Source organism: Bombus affinis, chromosome 8 (genome assembly GCF_024516045.1).
Source record: "Bombus affinis isolate iyBomAffi1 chromosome 8, iyBomAffi1.2, whole genome shotgun sequence".
Lineage (NCBI taxonomy): Eukaryota > Metazoa > Arthropoda > Insecta > Hymenoptera > Apidae > Bombus > Bombus affinis.
Window position 1 is genome coordinate 1,651,967 of NC_066351.1, and position 18,730 is coordinate 1,670,696.

The following is an 18,730-nucleotide window of genomic DNA, read 5'->3' on the forward strand; positions in this document are numbered from 1 at the left end:
AGATCCGAGCCTAATGAGAAACGATCAAATTAGAATTATATCCTGAAATACTTATTTTTAATAGCTTCTTTAATTCGTTAAAAGTATTCTGTACACGAAGAATATCACAGATTATTTGTCTTCTATAAAGAAGAGCGATGACTTAGAAAAATATTAGGAGCTACAGGTTTATTGGAAAAGGTAAACTCGTATATTCATGAAAATGTTCACTCTTCGAATTCGAATAAATCGACAATGACGGACAGGGAAATTCTAAAGCGGCAACAGATACGTAAGAATCTAGAGCTCTCTCATATTTATGCCAGAGTATTGGAAACGCGTTATCGACGAACAGATATCGTATGGATTAACACCGATAAATTCCACACGCCTATGGAGTTTTCCGCGACAGACGAGCCGTGATATCGAAACAAAATGTTTCATCTGAACTTTCACAAATATGTCATCCTTCAGACTTTTACCTCCACTTTCATGAATCGTATATTCAATTTTCCACAGTTGGAACGGAATATAAATCGAAGGATATCGTTTACATTAGAACGATCATTATAGTCATTATAGACGTGCAAAGTATTTTTGTTTTATATACAGATACGAATCTATGGTCAAGAATCGCTGTCGCGAGAGTAGCGTTTCTTAGCCCTGTCACGCACGCGATATGCGCTTACGAAACACGTTGACCGAGTGAAACGGCTCGCATTTTTCGGACGCAATCGCGCAAGAAACGAAATACACCAAACGTAATTCGAGCACCCGACAACGTCTCACGAATCGACCTCGACTGCTCGACTTTTGCCACGTATAGTTGACGAGACCGATATAGCAAGATCGTAAATTGAAGCTTTAAGTGGCGACACTCACTGACATAGCCCTAGTCAATTTTCTGACATAGGAATATCAAGAGTAATATGTGTCTGAACCTGCTTAAAGCGAATAGCTTAATAAAATTAAGGTTAGTGTATACGGTTCTAAAATTGTGTAGGCACACTTTTACATACATACGTTGCTGTTACCAAAACGGTATCCTAACATCAAGTGAACGTACCAATATTTTTATTTAGCAATGATGTTTACATTCGGTGCGAAGGAACATGAAAAACTATCAACAGCGTTCGAGTACTTTTGTGAAACACTTGTCATGAATGTTTCTATTAAATGTATCATAACTTCTGTGTATATTATTGAATCGTTTTCAAATTTTATTCATATAATCTTGACACTTCCCCGTCACTATAGATTGTTTTAACAAATTGTTTTAAAAAATTAGTTTAGCACGCCTCATTTTATTAATTGAAATTTATAAGTGTAAGCGTTCGAATAGGTATAGTACTTCAGGATAAGAAATCAGAAGTTTTTTCATTAAAATTGTACGATATTAATCTCTTGTAGCTTCTTGGTCAATAAGAATTATATGAGAAAAAATAATCAGCAGTTGTTAAAGATTAAGATGTATACTTTTGAAAGAAAAAAGAAGCTTACAGTTCATCGAAATGTCTCAAACTGTTTCAATTCTTAAAATATACAAGTTTTAGCTTCTCATCGATTTTACAATCTCGTTGCATACATATACATCTTTCCCATTGCCTATACTGGCGCGCAGCGTGTCTTTTCTAGTGCCCAATTACCAGCAATCAGATGAAAATTGCTCAAATTCCGCTTATCTCGAAATTATATAATATTATACAATTCTATATATAGGAACTAGTAAGGGAGTGTATAAAGGAAAGGGAGAGAAACTGGGGAAATGGCCAAGAAGAGAAAAGAGCAAGAAAGAGAAAGAAGATACTAGAAGAGGTGAGAAAGGGAGGGACGCAGATAGAAGCAAGAGATGAAGGATGACAGTTGACCAAATTATAGAAGATAGAAAAAAGTGAGAAGCAAAAGAGAGGGGCAAAAGGATAAGAGAATCCAAATATAATACACACTACGGAAATATCGCCAAAGAAAAATTACCAAAGTACTTAGAAGGGGGGATGAAGTGGAAGAACAGAAGAATATTGGCAGAATTCAGATGTGGAAACGAGACCAAAGCAAGGGAACACTGGAAAGAAGGGAGAGAAAAAAGAAGCGGACTATGTAGAAGGAAAGAAGAAGACCTGAGACATGTAATAGAAGAATGTGAAATAACAGGAGGACCAAAGAACATAGGAAAAACGCTGAATGAGACTGGAGAAGGTTTAACAGAACTGAAAGCAATAATAGAGAAGAGAAGGGCAAACGACAGGAAGGAAGCACAGCAAGGAGGCAAAAGCCCAAAGTTGCAATAGTTTGTTAGTCATTAGTTTTTAGAGATAGAATAATCAAGGGAGTGCAATAGAATAGAGTGGATAAGAGGGGAGGTAGACACGTAAGAAGAGAAATAGACATAGGAGACGTAAAGCCGAAAGTTCGTCCAAAGCCAAAAGGCACGGACTAAGCAATAATAAACAAATAATAAAAATACAATTCTATATATATATAGTAATAAAATTCATTTTAAATTATCATTTTCTAAATAACAAATTTTCTCACATTTTAAGTTGTACCTAAATTGTGAGATAAAAAGAGGATAAATGAGACGATATATGTATGTATGTACGTATGTACGTAACGTTGACGTTAAAAGAAAGGCCCAATGGCTCGCCTCGCCGTATACGAGATCATTGTGGCTAACCACGAATGATGCAAATGCTAGTATGTATTTACACAAACGATTCGTCTGTAATGGGGTCCAATCAACAGCGAGGAAAATCTGAACTATGTTGCAAAGTGACGTGTGAACGTGACATACTTCTGATCGTGGATTAATTATTTATCGATATAACGTGCAATTTCGCTATCAAAGTGCTCATAGACGCCATTGTAACCGAGTTTTCAAACCGATTTCCACGAATCAATCAATTTTTGCTATGAGCAATGGAAGCATTGTGAAGGATAATGAAATCGAGTGCTCGAGTAGTTTATACATATGTATAGTCGATCTATTCCAGCGTGCGTTGTTTGTGCAGCGACTAGCAAAAATCTCTTATTAATCTTGAGTCACTGCTCGCCGATATTTCGATTCTGTACGACTACTGGTCCGAAAACACATCTAGAGTCGAGTAATCGTGCGTAAAACATGCATGAAAGCGTATATGCGTATCAGGTTGGAGAAATGTTTCAGAAATTGGTGATATGAATTCGTTTAACAACTTTTGCAGTATAGGTCCTAATTAAAATTATTACTGTTAACGCAATGATTCTCAGAATTATAAGATATATATACTGTTGCAAATTTTTCGATAAAGCATCAAGGCTGGCTTTAGGATACTTTATGTGAATATTGCCTTTCAATTGATTTATACGCTATTTATTGTCAATTATTGAAATTTCTGCAATAATATATTAATTACCGCTTTAATATTACGTACTTTCAATGATAATATTATACATAAAATCAGGATTAAAATGAATGGAAATTAACATAAATTACCTATTTAATTAAAAAATAATCAATTTGATTGCGAAGATAATGCGGAATAATTGTCGACAAGTAGGAACTGTTCCACTGCTTTCCAACATTTACCGAAAGATAAGTGAACATGCATTCTTCACGGCACTCTAATTAACTTCTTTAATTTCTACAGGTGTCAGGGTGGCCGAAAAATAGCTCTACAGTACCGAGCACCATGTCTGTCGAGTGGTCACCGGTGATCACTTTCTTGAGAGTGGTTCCTGGCGACTATCTGATCTCTGTAGACACATACACGTTTCTTGGTGTTCCGATTCAGTTGCAACTGCTTTCGCGGACAGCGTCCATTCCGGATCAGCGATGGGAAATAATCTATTAGATCATGGGCAATACCATCCTGGGATACATTCTACCGTGATGAAATTGAGACTTAGAAAAATGTCTGCGTTCGAACAATTCTATTGGAACTCTGACACCGAGAGAATTCGACTTCCTTCGATAGAAGACAGCTTTGCGTAACAAAAAAAGGAGGAATAAAAATAGAAATAGAATAAAAATGACACGCTAATATCTGTAAAAATAGTAACATCTATAGGATGACGACACATATAGCTGGAACGAAATGAAAATAACTGTGGAAATTTTAGAGAATCCGGGGATTCAAAAAAGGCTATGTGTCACAGTTCTGCGAATAGTACGGAGTTAATCTGACGTATTTATTAATAATTCGAATGTTAAACGATGGCGATATAAAATCCGATCAAACAATGATTTCCATATATAACTGTGAACATTAAAGTTTCATATTCGATTCCACGAAACATATTAAAACGCACAACGCAGTTCTCTACTTCGTACCAATTAGCCTTAACGTCAGCAAGTGAATTTTTCTAAATCCAAACGTACCGCTCGGAATACTCCAGTAGACATAGCTCACTATCGATCCGAAAGAGATGCAATCCTATCCTTGAAAAGCGACACGCAACAACAATACCGCCGAAAGATGGACCGCGATACGAACAGTTAATATTATATCCGACAGTTGAATTCCGATATCGTCGCGAAAGCTACGCGCAAAATTATCGGGCTGGTCTTATCGACCAGATCCCCGGCGCGAAGAGAGAGTGCGAAAGAGAGCAGGGCCGCGGTAGAAGCCGAGAGAGCTGATAGTCTTTGTGGAGCGCGCGTGATCGAGACCGCGGAGCAGCGTTCGCGGCGTTCCAGGCGAGATCGCGACGGCACATAATTTTTCCAGGGTTCGTTGGGGGAGCCAGTCACGCAGGCCAGTTTGACGACAAGCGGGTTTGCCTGGCTCTCGCCATTATCCAGGCATTTGCGAAGAAAGCGCGCACCGGCCATCAGACACACCCTGTATCTCAAGAACTCCCCTTATTCAGAGTGAGTTGCGGCGTTATAGCGCGGCCAGAGGACTATATCGGTATCCTAGCGTGCGTTCAAACTGAGATCAATAAAGCGCTCCTTTATAGACTTCACTACACACGCTGTACAAGCTTGGCCAACTCTCCCTCTACCGTTCAGTTCGTTCGTTTCGTTCGTTCGTCCAACGAACGTGTGCCCTCTTTCTTGCTCTCTTGCGCGTGCACACTACACCACACACCGCACGTACACGCACGTACACACACAGGCAAAAACAGGCGCACGTAAAGAGAGTCAGCCTCTGCCGCCACCTCCCCCTGAAATCGCCACCCTTTTCCCCCTTTCGCGGCATCAAAGCGCAGCGCTCGCCTGCTGCTACGTAGCAACCCCTCGCCGGCCATCGTTCAAACCCCGCGCTGCTGGCAACTACGAGGCCATAAATAACCGAATGACCCACCGCGAATAAGAGACGGCAAACGCGAGGAGCTACGATCCGGCCACCCGTTATATATTACTCCGTCCATCGTCGTCCGACCACGTTTTCTCTTCTCTCTGCTCTCTCTTTCCCTCTCTATCTCTTTCTCTCTGGAATCGTGGCTGTGTCTGCCTCTCATACCGCCTCGATTGCCGCTTCGTTATACAATTATCGATACTATCGGTAGGCCTTGCCTACCGAACGCGTGTACAGCGAGTACACCTCGACAAAATTTTACGCGCTTTACGTGGCTGTCGATCGCATCGATTTTTCAGAAGGTTCATTCCTGCTCATTCTCGCGTCATTCGGTAACACAATTTCTTTGAATGAAGATTTTCGAAATCTACGTGGTGTTTTGCGAATGAAGCGACATCTTTAAATGACAATTTGTGAAGTCTCTGTATCCTTCGATGGTCTCGTTGAGAGAGAGAGAGAGAGAGAGAGAGAGAGAGAGAGAGAGAGAGAGAGAGAGAGAGAGAGAGAGAGAGAGAGAGAGAGACAGACAGAGACAGAGGCGGTGAATTTCTAGAAGCTGCTGATTTAGGTTATCGCCTTCTATCGATGCGGGAATTAACGCGAACTTGTGAGAAGGAATTCATATATAAAGCTATACACCTAATATAAAGAATTCCGCGTATACAATGTGTTTTATATAGTAACGAGATCGGAAATAATGCCGTGCGACGTTTGCCCGTACCAAACGCGATACTATCTGTTTCGAGACTGATTGAACAGGCCCCGGTGTATGTATAACAAGCGATCGTTATTGTAGTCATCGATTAAACCGTAACGCGATCGTATACGGACAAAATGAGCCGCGCGGATGGTTAGACCGGGGGAATTAATTGAACTTTTCCAAGATTTTCCAGTCGCGGATCTGTATGCTCGCGCGCCTTTGCCAATCGATGGCAAAGGTGCGAGTGCAACGCTTCTAATTAATACGGTTGTCGTATCAATCACCGCGCACCGTTATCGTAATGATGTTAAAAATTTCATAAAGATGCAGCAAAGGAATCATAAGCAGCCGACTTAAGCATCGGTAATATATGGTTGCTCATGAGTTACATAGCGCTACAGTTGCTAATGAATATATTCCAACATTTGTAGAAACCTTTTATAGGTTTTTTATTTATTATTATTATATATTTATAATATTTTATATAATACGAATATATCACGTGTGTTATATTTCCACACTTTGAAATTTCATTATTGTAATGGCACTTGACTATCATTTTTATATTGATCAATTTTCCGCCTATTTTCCCGCTATTATAATCAATATATAAAATTACAATGTTAGGACCTATTATGATCATAAAAGGATTTATTCTATTATTAAATTATTCATTATATCAATAGGTCTAGTTATATACTTAAGACAACTGTTTACGTCGTATACTAATTTTTTATTAAATATATTTGTAGCAAGTGTTGTGAGATTTTTCAAATTTGTTTCAAATTTCACCAATACAACCATGACACCATAGTCGTGTCTTATTACGATGCTAATGAGATTTAAAAATCTTTAATATAATACACACAGTAAATACACGAAAGATCTCTGTGATGGTACATGTTCAAATATTATACTTTCGTAAGCCTATCTCCGTTCACGATCGATACCAATCTTTAGAATATTAAAATTAATCTAATGGACGCTAGAAACTGTTAGGAAAATAAATTTCTGATAAGCTGACCGAAGTATTTACCAAGACGAAAATCATCGACAGACTCATTATTTATGAACTCGTAGCTGGAACTATTTCAAACGGGTCTATCCATCCTTGTCTCTTCTTCTTCTTCTTCTTCTCTCCTTTATTTCAGCGGAGAGGTAGGTGAGGATGGACGAGGACGCAGAGTGTCTTATCGAGCGGAGACGTTCTCTCCTAGAATCACTTCGTCTCTTTTCCATCGCCTTTCTCTCCAATTTATTTTTTATTTTTTTTCTTTTCATTCTTCCTGATAAGTCGATGTAATCGCCTCAAGACGATGTTATTTTTCTATATAGAATTCTCTCGTGTCATATTTCTCGAGATATAAAAACGAAACACTGATTTTTCGTCGATTCGCGTTTACGAAAACGATTCCACTCGAACACCATAGATCATAGGTGAAGAACATAATAAGTCGCATTTTCTATGTTTGACAAAAAAGCAATTTCACAATTCTAAATATTTTATATTTGTCCCGTGTTACCAAAAAATGTCCTGCTATTTAGTTTTAAAGGATAAATATGTATCCTTGCACTATCTTTAAAAATATTGTCTGTCATGACACTAAAATATTAAAGACATTAAAACATTGCATGTACTTTGGTTTCCACACATATTCGTTAATTATTAACAATTACGGTTGCTATAAAAAGTATATGCGTCATTGCATTTATTACAGCATTTACATCGTAGTTAATGATGTTCAAGTATGTATATTAAATTTTATGTCGTTCGGTAACATACTTTCATACGACTACACAAATTTAATACTATGGGAACAAGAAAAACAAATGAGAGAAAAAAGCCGCTTCGTTAGAAAATAGAGATACAAATAATTTTTGTAGCCACTGTACATCTCTGAATCTAACAGACTTATTCCACTTTTTATTGTTTTATGTTAAAGTATTCGCTGCCCGTCATAAAGTGACATGAATATAAAGAACACATCAGAAACGTGTACTTATCATGTACATGTTCTTTTTCGCTGGTCTTCGCTTATGAGAAAATTGTTTGATTTTCGTTGCTCGCCGCCGACTTTTCGGTTTTATCTAAAATGGACGGTAGTATCGCGTTTCTACGATGCTAAGTGCTCCGAAACGGTCTATGATTTCGCTAATTCTACGATAGGATAATTGCGTAATTACAGTTCGGCGTGCGGCGTATTTAATTACGCTTATGCCAGATACAAAAGATTGAAGGAGGAATGTTTTCTATCAGTGAAAATTGAAATGAAGCCGGGGATATACGTGAGCTCCCGGTGAATACAACCCGCTGCTTCCTTCGTGAATTGAATTACGTCCCCCGCGGGACGAGTAATTGCGTTGCGTTCACAACGCGCATGTCCTCCACGCGACCATTATAAAACATATCGCTCTATTACTATCTCGATATCTTAATAATTTGCACAATCTCTTTCCCTTGGCTCAGCCTAATTACCCGACGTCTGCTCTCTGCTTCTCTCTCTCTCCCTCTCTTTCTCTCTCTGTTACCATGCTAACGGATCGTGTCTCTCGTCTGCCACGGTTCCGCTTCCACTCTTCTCCAAGAGTGATTAATAGCGTATTACGATACGCCAATGTTAATACGTTTTTCGATTCCGTGAACCACGGATCCCCCGAGAAAATGCTTCTCTCTTCGTATCGTCCTTCGAATCGACCGATAACAACTTCATTTACAACATCTTACGGGATTCAACGAATCTCTTTGTTAAGGAATTAACAAGTTTAATGTGGAAAAGAAAAGATAGCGGAGAAGGAAGTTGTGCGATGACGATGGCATCAAGTTCAATATCTAGACGCATACTAACAAATCCGAGTGGAATTTAATATCAAAGATTCGATTCATAGGATTCGAACAAGCACCACTCGCGGGCAGAATACGAACGTCTATACAGATTCCATTTCATGGAATTCTTGTTACAGATTTTGGAAAAATTATACAGAATCGTAAACGACAAACGATATCTCTATAAATTTTAGTTCAGAAAATAGATTGCAGAAAATGGTGAAGAAAATTGACGGTAAATCATTTTTGGTATCGCACTCATAAAATCTGGTACCTAATCTACCCGTGTTCTATTCTATTTGTACAAAGTAGTATGTAATACTTTTTTCCTGAATCTAGCACTTTCACTGCCACGTGGTTTCTCCTGTGACGCAACCACAGTGGTTACTGGTGACCGGAGCTTTTGAACTTACAATTGTAAAAATTGAATGAAAATTGACAGTTAGGGCATTTTAAATATGATCGATAAATAGAAGATACTTTGAAATAAAAAGTGCCCCATTGAACGATTAAACATTTTTATTAGAACATCAATAAAAAAAAAAATGAGAACAAATCTTGCATCTAACGGTGCACTGTGTTAAAACACTTTAAACATAAATGTGGCTCATCGATACAATCTGGACAATAGGTGGTCACCTTTTTGATCCGATTCTTAGCAATTTTTGATCCTAACTGTTTAACATTATTTTATAGCACTCTCTGCAAAATTTTCGTGCCAGGTACGCTTGCCCTTCTTTCTTCTCATTTCGTACCGCAATCTTTATCGAATAAATATATTTGACGGCTCTGATGAATGGCGCTATGTAAGGTGCATTGCGAGTGCCATTATAAAAACTGATACCTTGATTTTTGTTTTCGTTGCTTATTTATAGAGTATCATCGCGTTTGAAATTAATGTATTTAACAACAACTCTAAAGCTAATCTTATATACCATTTGAGGGTTCTTCTATGTGATGTAGAATATGCTATCATTTGATCCGATAAATCTATAGCACATTTTCCTCTGTTGTAATCTACCACTACCATTGGTTTATCACAAACATAACTTTTGTTGCGGACCTCTACAATTTCACCCGAATGTTTCGTCCAAATAATAAAAATGTCACGCTTGTCTCTTCATCTTACTATTACGTATAGAATGAGCAAATACTATTTACTAATATCTTCTACACGTTTCGACAATATATTCTGGACGTTTTATTTACGAGGAAATAACGAATACGAATGGTTTGTCAAAATAAACGAAGCCTTGTTATAATATGTTATTAACTGTTACCAAGACGCCAATAAGATAACCGGTCCATTGATGAAGAATGTTGTTACATCATCAATTTATTATTATTTTGTCACTATATGCTTTGAATAATAAAAATACTCCCGTGGCGTCCTGAGAGAAACATGTGATTTCGGCGTGGCAGTCAAAGCGCTAGTTGGGCGATGTTCGAGCCTACTTGCGACGTAGTACTTGATCCCATCGCTATTGTACAAGTATGATGAACGTATAAAATTGCCAGACACTTAGACGCGTTCTAATTGTAGCGTGAACTGAAATACTTACATCCGACCTTTGCGCCTGTTCTATATTTTAATGTCGACTGTTAGCGATTCACCGTTCAACGAGCGTTTACCTGAGCATTTCCGATTGTAAAGTCGCAGGAAACCATCTACGACCGACTGAAATACCTATTGAAATATATCATCGTAACTACGTTTCGATACCTGACTTGAATAGTCGGCTTTCTCTTTCTCTTTCTTTATAACGTGTAAGAAGTGATTAACTTAACATATGAGAGAAGACACTCATCATAGGAGAATTTTAAATATATCGCGTAATATAAAATAGGTTGAAATTTAATTAACGCTATAATAGCACGCCACTACGATGTAAATTTGTATTTTTATAAATAGAATTTTAAAAACTGAATCTAAAGAGAAATTTTTAGATAAAAGATGTAACAAATACTGTAATCTGATTATCTTACATATTTTTGCATATAATATGCATTCTGAGCATTTTTCAAATTTTAAATTTCCTATGATCGCAGATTTCCAGATGCATAAGTATTCCCGGTCTAATGATTATATTCATAAAGTTTAAACAAATGTGAAAATGTGCATGCAAGTTACAAGATAGTTATCACAAAATATGTTCAGCAAGGAAATGAATACATATACGGTATAAATAGGCACCTTAAGATCATACTCAACATTAAAAACGGTTCTACAGCTTATTAATGTAATGGATTATTGATGCTATATATGCATTTTTATCTTTGTTCCGAAAGTTACCAACATAATCATAATAGCCATTTATCATTACAATGGTAATAAAATTCCAAAATATTTCGCATTATCACACAAGATATATTCGTAAGAGGTTCCCGCAAGTGTTTAAATATTTTCACCAGCCACTGTATATAGAATCGATTTTATAGGAGATAATTCTCGCAAAGGAATGTTTCCTTTAAGGAAACGCCCACGAGCAAGAGGTTGAATAAGTTTTTCGGCATACGTATGCTCGTTGTCGGTAGCCCCATGGTCGACAATAACACGCTGACGAAAGAAAGGAGGAGAAGGAGAAGGAGACGCTCGACGAGCCGAGCCTGCATTCTTTAGCCACGATCTCAAGGAATTCGACATTGTTCGTGAATCTATCATTGAGAAAAGCTATATCAACGATTCCGGTGTCTTATTCACATAGTGTCGTTCTTACAAGTTCTCAAATTGTCACAGAGCTGTCTATCCTATCTTTTCACGCGATACATGCATATAAATATAAACTCGATAAATATAGTTTCCCGATATCGTAAACTCGATGCGTCAATTTTAGTCGATTTTCAAGATATTGATGGCGCGATTGGAAGGAAAGATCCACGTTGGAAGTTAAAACGGAAGAAAATGGCCAACTGAAATCGTGAAAACTTTTCTCCAGCTTTCTACGTAACCTTTACGCAGTTACACGAATCGAGTCTAAACGAGAGTGCTATAGCATAGTAGTTAGAATAGCAGAGCGTCATCCGTGAAGCCCGAAATTCCCTATAGTTCTTGTATTTCGATACGTTGCCTCGTCGTCATAAGGTGGTGAAACGCGAGGCGAAATAACATTCGGCGGATTCTGCACAGCCTGTTCCATTTTGCTCGACGAAACAGAGAAAACGACGAACGAGCGGAGGGTTGAGTCGACTCGTCGTCGACTCGGCGTTCTTCGGCCACGGTCCACGAGCAACGACACCATCTCCGCGCTACGTTTTTGCCCGAAGCGCCTCTCCCTTCTCCTTTCACCCTTTCTTCTCGTAACCGTAGACGCGATCTTCTCTTTCTCGTTCGCTCCGGTGTACTACCGCCTGGTACCCTCTTTCTCTATCTCCTTTTGCTCGGTCGCGCGCGCTTCAGAAACAACGCGAAAGGGAGGACGAGAATCAGGCGTAGCGGTAAGAACGAGGAAGACGGAACGAGAGAAGTCCGCACAGCACAGACACCTGCAGTTCGGCTCGCGTTCACAGCCACGAGAGAGAAAGATGGAAAAAGGTCGGGGCTTTGCGCGGGTAAGGAGAGGCAGCAGGATCGCTGGGAGCGAGAGGAGGAGCAGGGAACGCGGACCAAAAGGCGATGCCAAAGAGACGACGAAACGAAGCAACGCGAAAATGGCTTCCGAACGATACTCGGCCAGGGACTCTCGCCAGTTTCCAGCGAAATTACCAGGCCCATGCGCGCATTGGCCGCGTGCTTTTCTCCTTTCTCTTCGTACTATTTCTTGCTATATCTCTTTCTTTACCGTGTACGTCTATGTCTCTCTCCCTTTTTTACTCTACTGCTCTCTGTGTGTTATTTACTGTAATTTCATTACCGCGTGCTTTCGCATCGCGACGACGCCATACGTTGGACTTTGTATGAAGTCGCCATTAACCTTTGTTTCGAGGTGGGCCGCGACCGCGAAGAGTATACGAAACGTATTGTGTCCACGCTCCGCTATAGTTCAAATATTAGTAACGGGCTATTATTAATTCCCAAATTAGACGTGCAGCTGATTAAATTACACAGCGTACCGTGGACAGAGACGGGAACCGTGTGTTTTCCCGTATGTTACGTTTACACGATGTCTCTTTTCTCCCCCGTCTATAAAGTACGCCGCGGAGGACTACTCGCAATGCGTTATTAATTTTTCGATTACGCGGGCGCCGGGCTATTCATATTAAAATGTCCGTCTCTTAATACCTCGCGTTTTCAATTTGTACGCGAACCAGCGCCCCTACTGGCCGCTTTGTCGCACTTCCGCGACATATTAAAGTCATACACTATCGTCGAGCATCGTTAGTCCTCTATTTGAACACGGAGATTCGCGCTGAATACGATCGCGGGGAAATTAAACGGAAACGTGTGACACGTCGGACTAGACTAGACAATGGAGTAGCGAAAAAATTGGGGACTATAGAGGAAAAACACCAAAAGTCACATTTCTTCTTTTTACAGAAAAGCAGTTTTAAGATTTGCCATGTTGTCAATTTATTTCATATTACCTAAATTGCTTTTGTATTTGGTTTTCAGACTAAACTTGTGTTTTCCATCCCCGTCATGACGTTATTGGCGCAATAAATGCTGTTTCTTCGACAGTTTTCATTTAACGGTAATATAAACATTACTTATTATATTTTATCATCAAAATGTTTGTCTTCCATGAAACAGTATTCCACAATTCAATTTATCAGCTATCTTCAAGAATAATGTACATCTCAGGACCTATCTATTCTTTTCAATTATGTTATATTAAAATCTTGTTTGATCATAAAACGACATTACAATCGGAAAATCAATAGAAACGTATTTATGTTTTTTTCCTGATTACTCAATTATTCAATTCTTTTTCTATCGTGTTCAAATACTTAAGACAATTACACGGTAAACATCAAACAAATAAAATCCGTTTTATCGTCTGTCGTTAATTTTCTTTCAATATGCACGAGCGATAAACAGAATGACTACAGTCACTCCGCTCTTGTATTTCTACATATCGTTTGCTTTTCTAGTTTGCTTAACGCTATTTCGGTCTCGACGTTTATGTCGTTATTGTCGGTTGGACGTTAGCCCAGAATTTCTATAACGTAAAGAATCGTGAGGTATCTTGGTTATTTGTGATTCCTCTGTAAAATTATAGATATCTGCGGAAAAAGAACGGATCGTGAAATTGCAGCGAATCATTCAAGAAACGCGCCAGAATTTGCAAACGTGAACGTTGAAGAAACGACGAGAGGAAAACCGATCGTTAGAGCGAACCGAGAAGACTTACTTAACGATCATTATATTTTCAAACGCTGCTTTCACTTGTCGCCATTAGGCATCGATGATGTTCCTAACATTGCCTAACAAACTCGAACGGACCATATATCTCTTCCACGTCGATCGCTATACGTTGCGTCTCGTAACCACAAAGCCGCCCTCCCTAAAATTTTCAATTTTTATACAGGTACGAAGTACAGTTCTATACTATCTAATTTTGCATATTTCTAATCAAACAGTTCGACTTACATATATATATGTTGAGAATCGTGGATCTTAATCACCGAAATAAATTAAAATGTGATTTATAAAATATTCGTCGATACAGGTTAGCACGCGTCTCAGCACTCTCTTTATCTCACCATCTTCTTTACCACACTACCAACTGAAGAACAGTTGCGTTCTTCTGTCTAACGAGACGCTGTGCACGCACATACTCTATACACTCATACTCATATATGTGTGTCACTACTACGCAGTTAATCTAGTGTCAAATTACACATATCTCAATAATATATATGTAAACTCCCTAGTGTTCATGTAGGATAGGGATTCTTTTTGTTTCACGGGTAGCACGACAGGCTGTGTTTCACGGACAGAGCGATCTTCTTTTGTTTTACGGACGACCATTTTAAGAAGCACGTTTTTCCCGAACGAACGGATAGAGAGTTACATTAGAGACAGACAAGGTTACAGAATAGTTATTTAAGATTTTAAAGACTGGAGAAGAAAGATCGGTAGCTCAGGACGTTGAAAATCGATTCTCAATTTTCAAGTAAACATTGTACCAAAGACTTGTTATTTCCCGTTTATATAATTATTGTTATTTATTGTTATAGACGCATATTAATTGTTGTTTACTTTTGTATTTTATTAATTACTTCATAATAAAAACTCGATTTTCACACTACAGAATCGATCCCTGAATCTTATTATCTAATCCCTAATCTATTACGATCTTACATATATATATATATGTCTTTCGAGAACCAAATTGATCAACTCCATGCTTTAATGGTTTTTTGTCATTTCTGTGTCCTTGCGGGTATGTATGTTTTTGTTTTCGTTTACCAATATAATCATAATAGTCGAGTTTCATAACAGTGCTACTGAAATGTTACACATTACGTACGGGTCACGAGATATCTCGTTTTTAGCAAGCCAAACGTTCTGGCCGAGTCACGAGATATCTCGTTTTCATGTTTTTTCGATCGAATCGATGACTTCAGCAGCCGGAGACAAATGTTTTTGTTATGTTATCAGGGTAATGAAGCCTTGCGCATTCTTGTGACAAATGATTAGCAAAACAACTGAATGTTGACATTCTAAGCATGTAAAAACAATCAGTCAGTATAGCCAGTATATCGGTAGATCTTTGCCGATAAAAAATGTGTGGGCTCAGGCAGCGCCGTACATAATACAGTCACAAGAGCTGTCCGCAAGATTTCGGATACTTTCATGAACCTGTATATAAAAATTGTGAACTTTTACCTAGTTTTATAATTACAAGGACCATAAGATCGTTCCAACGATTCCTTCGATCGAACTTCACCAGCAAGGAGAACTCCTAGTTACTTTTAGATATACGTATTGGCCTATCTCGTACTTAGCTATCAATGATTATCGGTCGTAATTAATGACTCGACTTTCCGTCGATTTGATTTACGAGCTGAGAACCACGCTCATACAAGAGCAACGAGGAACGCAAGAAAACAATGCGGAGACCGAAGGGGCCGGCAAATTTTCGCGCTTTACCGCGAAACTTGCCTCTATGAAGGAAGTAAATTACGCGTTAGAGCAAAGGCACGCCAACTTGCTCGAGATACAAGCCCGTGAATACGATCACGCGACTCGTGGAAGATCGAAACGATAACCGTGGCAGGAAGTTCCTTGGAATACGCCGCAGCCATTATACGACAGGGGAAGTCTTGTTCGACACCTCCGTGTTTTCGGACAAAAAACACCTTTGTGTATGTGAAAGACGAGCGATCTTTACGACGAATTACGGGCAGCTTTAAGAGGAGAAAGGAGGTTGGAATACTTTCACGCGATGCTTTAAACACGCCGCGCCGGTTACGTCCTCTCACATATCCATATATCGAGTGCCGTAACACAACTGCAACACAATCTTTAAGAGGTTGATGGAAGGTAGAGGTACAGTCGTATGAAGTGAAGACTAGATACTCGCTTTATAAACGTGATCAATTAAAAACATATTAGTGAGAATAAATAGATACGATCAAAGCTTCTCTTAAAATGTGACGAATTCACAATAGATCATATTTTTCGATTGAAACTGACACTGAATAAACACAAGCAAATCACTTTTTCAATTAATTTCAATTAATTCGTAGTAATAAGCTCCCGTACTTTTCAATAAGAAACCTACAGCTTTCTTTCCAATAAATACCCACAATTTCAATATAGCACTACCTTCCTGTTGCTATGAACTCTTCAATTGTAGCATAGAATTGAAATGAGAAACTTTTCCATTAAATTAAACAGGATTTTTAACGATTGCAAAATACATAATTGCATAACAATTCCATAATACGAATAAAAAAATGAACCAATAAACATGGCAGAATTAATAAATTTCATAAAATAATATAAAGCGTAGGTTTTATTATTCTCACTTTACGGTCCGCAATTCTAAAGTATTTCCTCACAGAAAAACGCATTACATTTTTCCGAGTTGTATATCACTCTTGCAGAAAGGATGTGATATCTCTTTCTCTCGAAACATCAATCACGGAGATTAGCTAAGAACAGCGATCAAAGCCGTTGAGGAATAATCTTCGATCGAGGTGAAACACCGTTGGTATACAACGACGGTGAACGAGAACGCACAGGAAGGAAAAGGAGGCGCAAACGACATTTTCTCCCACGAGCCAGTACGCTTCTGCGCGTCGAACGAGGAAACGTCACGGCAGAGCTGTGAATCATCGTCGGCGATCATGAATCACGTTGCCCTTCGGCGAACCGGGGCCTCAAAGCAACGGTCTCTCGTCGTCGTGCCGAAGGATCCGAGTAGGTGGGTCTATTCACCAAGGATTCCACCCAGACGATGAAATATTTTCCTCCTAGCGGCGGTATAATTAACCTTCGATGCTCGGGTTAACCCGCAGGTAAAACGGTAGGGTTACAGAGAGTCGGATAAATTTTGAACGCGCAAAATTTCATTCTTAATTTATTTGCACGGACGACACATTGGTATACACATACCATAATGTTTTTAATAGCCGATTAAATAAATTCTTATTGATCGAATGTTCTTATTTGAATGCGAAATCTTACTATATGAGTGAAAAATCATAGATAACAGGGATAATTATCAAACTTCTATTATTATCCAAAGTTTATCACCGATGGTTTCAGATAAATGAAGTTTTATCACATAGGAACAAGTTGACGTAAAGTTTCAAATATACAAATTGGTAACAAAACTATTATTTGTTTGTATTTGAAATGAATTGCAAACGAGTTGAATCAATTCAGACAAGACACACAGACGTGCTCGATTTCAATTTTCTGAGCGTCAACTCCTATTATCGATATTAATAAGAACAGGTGGAAGGGACAGCTAGTGAACCTATTATCGAAACCATTCAGTTATCGGAACTGTTCTGTTGTAGATAACAATTATTCAGTCCTTGTTAAATGTATGTAGCTCGAGCTACACTCGATCGAACGCGCAGTTACATTCATATTATATCTTACTGTCTGCTGTTCAAATCCCTATTGTACGTTATATATGTACCATTAACCTTTAATGTAAATGAGTATGAAATCAAAAAATCGCGCCGGTACAGTACGACATAGCAAGCTTATATCTTAAACATTGACCGATATCTTACAATCGTAACCTAACTTAGAACAGTACCTACCTCTACTATTTGATTGCCAATTAAATGGTTGCGGATTTTGTCATTAGGTGGCAATGTAGAATCCTAAAATAGAGTGTACTGGATTGGCAACTAAGTGATTGCGGATTTTGTCATTATGTGGCAGTCCAATAGATTCTATTTTAAGATTCTACGCAATAAAAAAGAATAAGAGAGAAATGTATTATTACTTCAACAAATTGAAAAAAATTCAATGCAAATATAAACCTTTATGTTAATACGCACACGTATACCTATGTACGTCACATGAGGTATTACCGAGTCTCTACAGTGGAACTGTATTTATTTGAACTTTTCCAGGGACGAACAGTCGATACATGTAATTGGAGTTCATAGAATAGAAGGAGCTCACCAATATCTATTATTTTTCGTTCGCATAATAGTAACTTACATTCGGATAAATAAATTCAACCAGCACAAGTTCAGTCGATCGATCATTAACTAAGATTTCGTTCCAATAAGTGGAGTTCTATTGTATTAACATCAGTAACCAAGATTTCAAATTCTAACGTAGCCATATGTTTTTCAGTTTCTTTATCTCGGCATGCGACATTTCTTTATCATGACTAGCGACAAATTTTGACGATCTCAGTTACAGTGTGCTTCGCTCTTCGCATAAATTTGAATTTGAACTTGAAAAGGTAGGGGAGTTGTATGTATTACGGTACACGCCAACTTGAAGTACCGATAAGTTTCTTTTCTATGTTTGTATTGCGTGCCGTGATATCGATGCTTTCGCGGCAACGCGATACATCACGATTTAAA

General features: G+C 38.4%; 1 protein-coding gene and 1 long non-coding RNA gene across 21 annotated transcripts in view; one reads left to right on the plus strand and one right to left on the minus strand.

The window, feature by feature from the left end:
- LOC126919367 (bromodomain adjacent to zinc finger domain protein 2B-like) overlaps positions 1–18,730 on the minus strand; it is a 211,586-nt gene that overhangs the window by 168,131 nt on the left and 24,725 nt on the right. The window lies entirely within an intron of this gene.
- Positions 13,099–14,910, plus strand: LOC126919470 (uncharacterized). Its single transcript, XR_007711655.1, has 3 exons — positions 13,099–13,410; positions 13,939–14,247; positions 14,389–14,910. It is a non-coding gene; the product is annotated as an uncharacterized LOC126919470 (long non-coding RNA).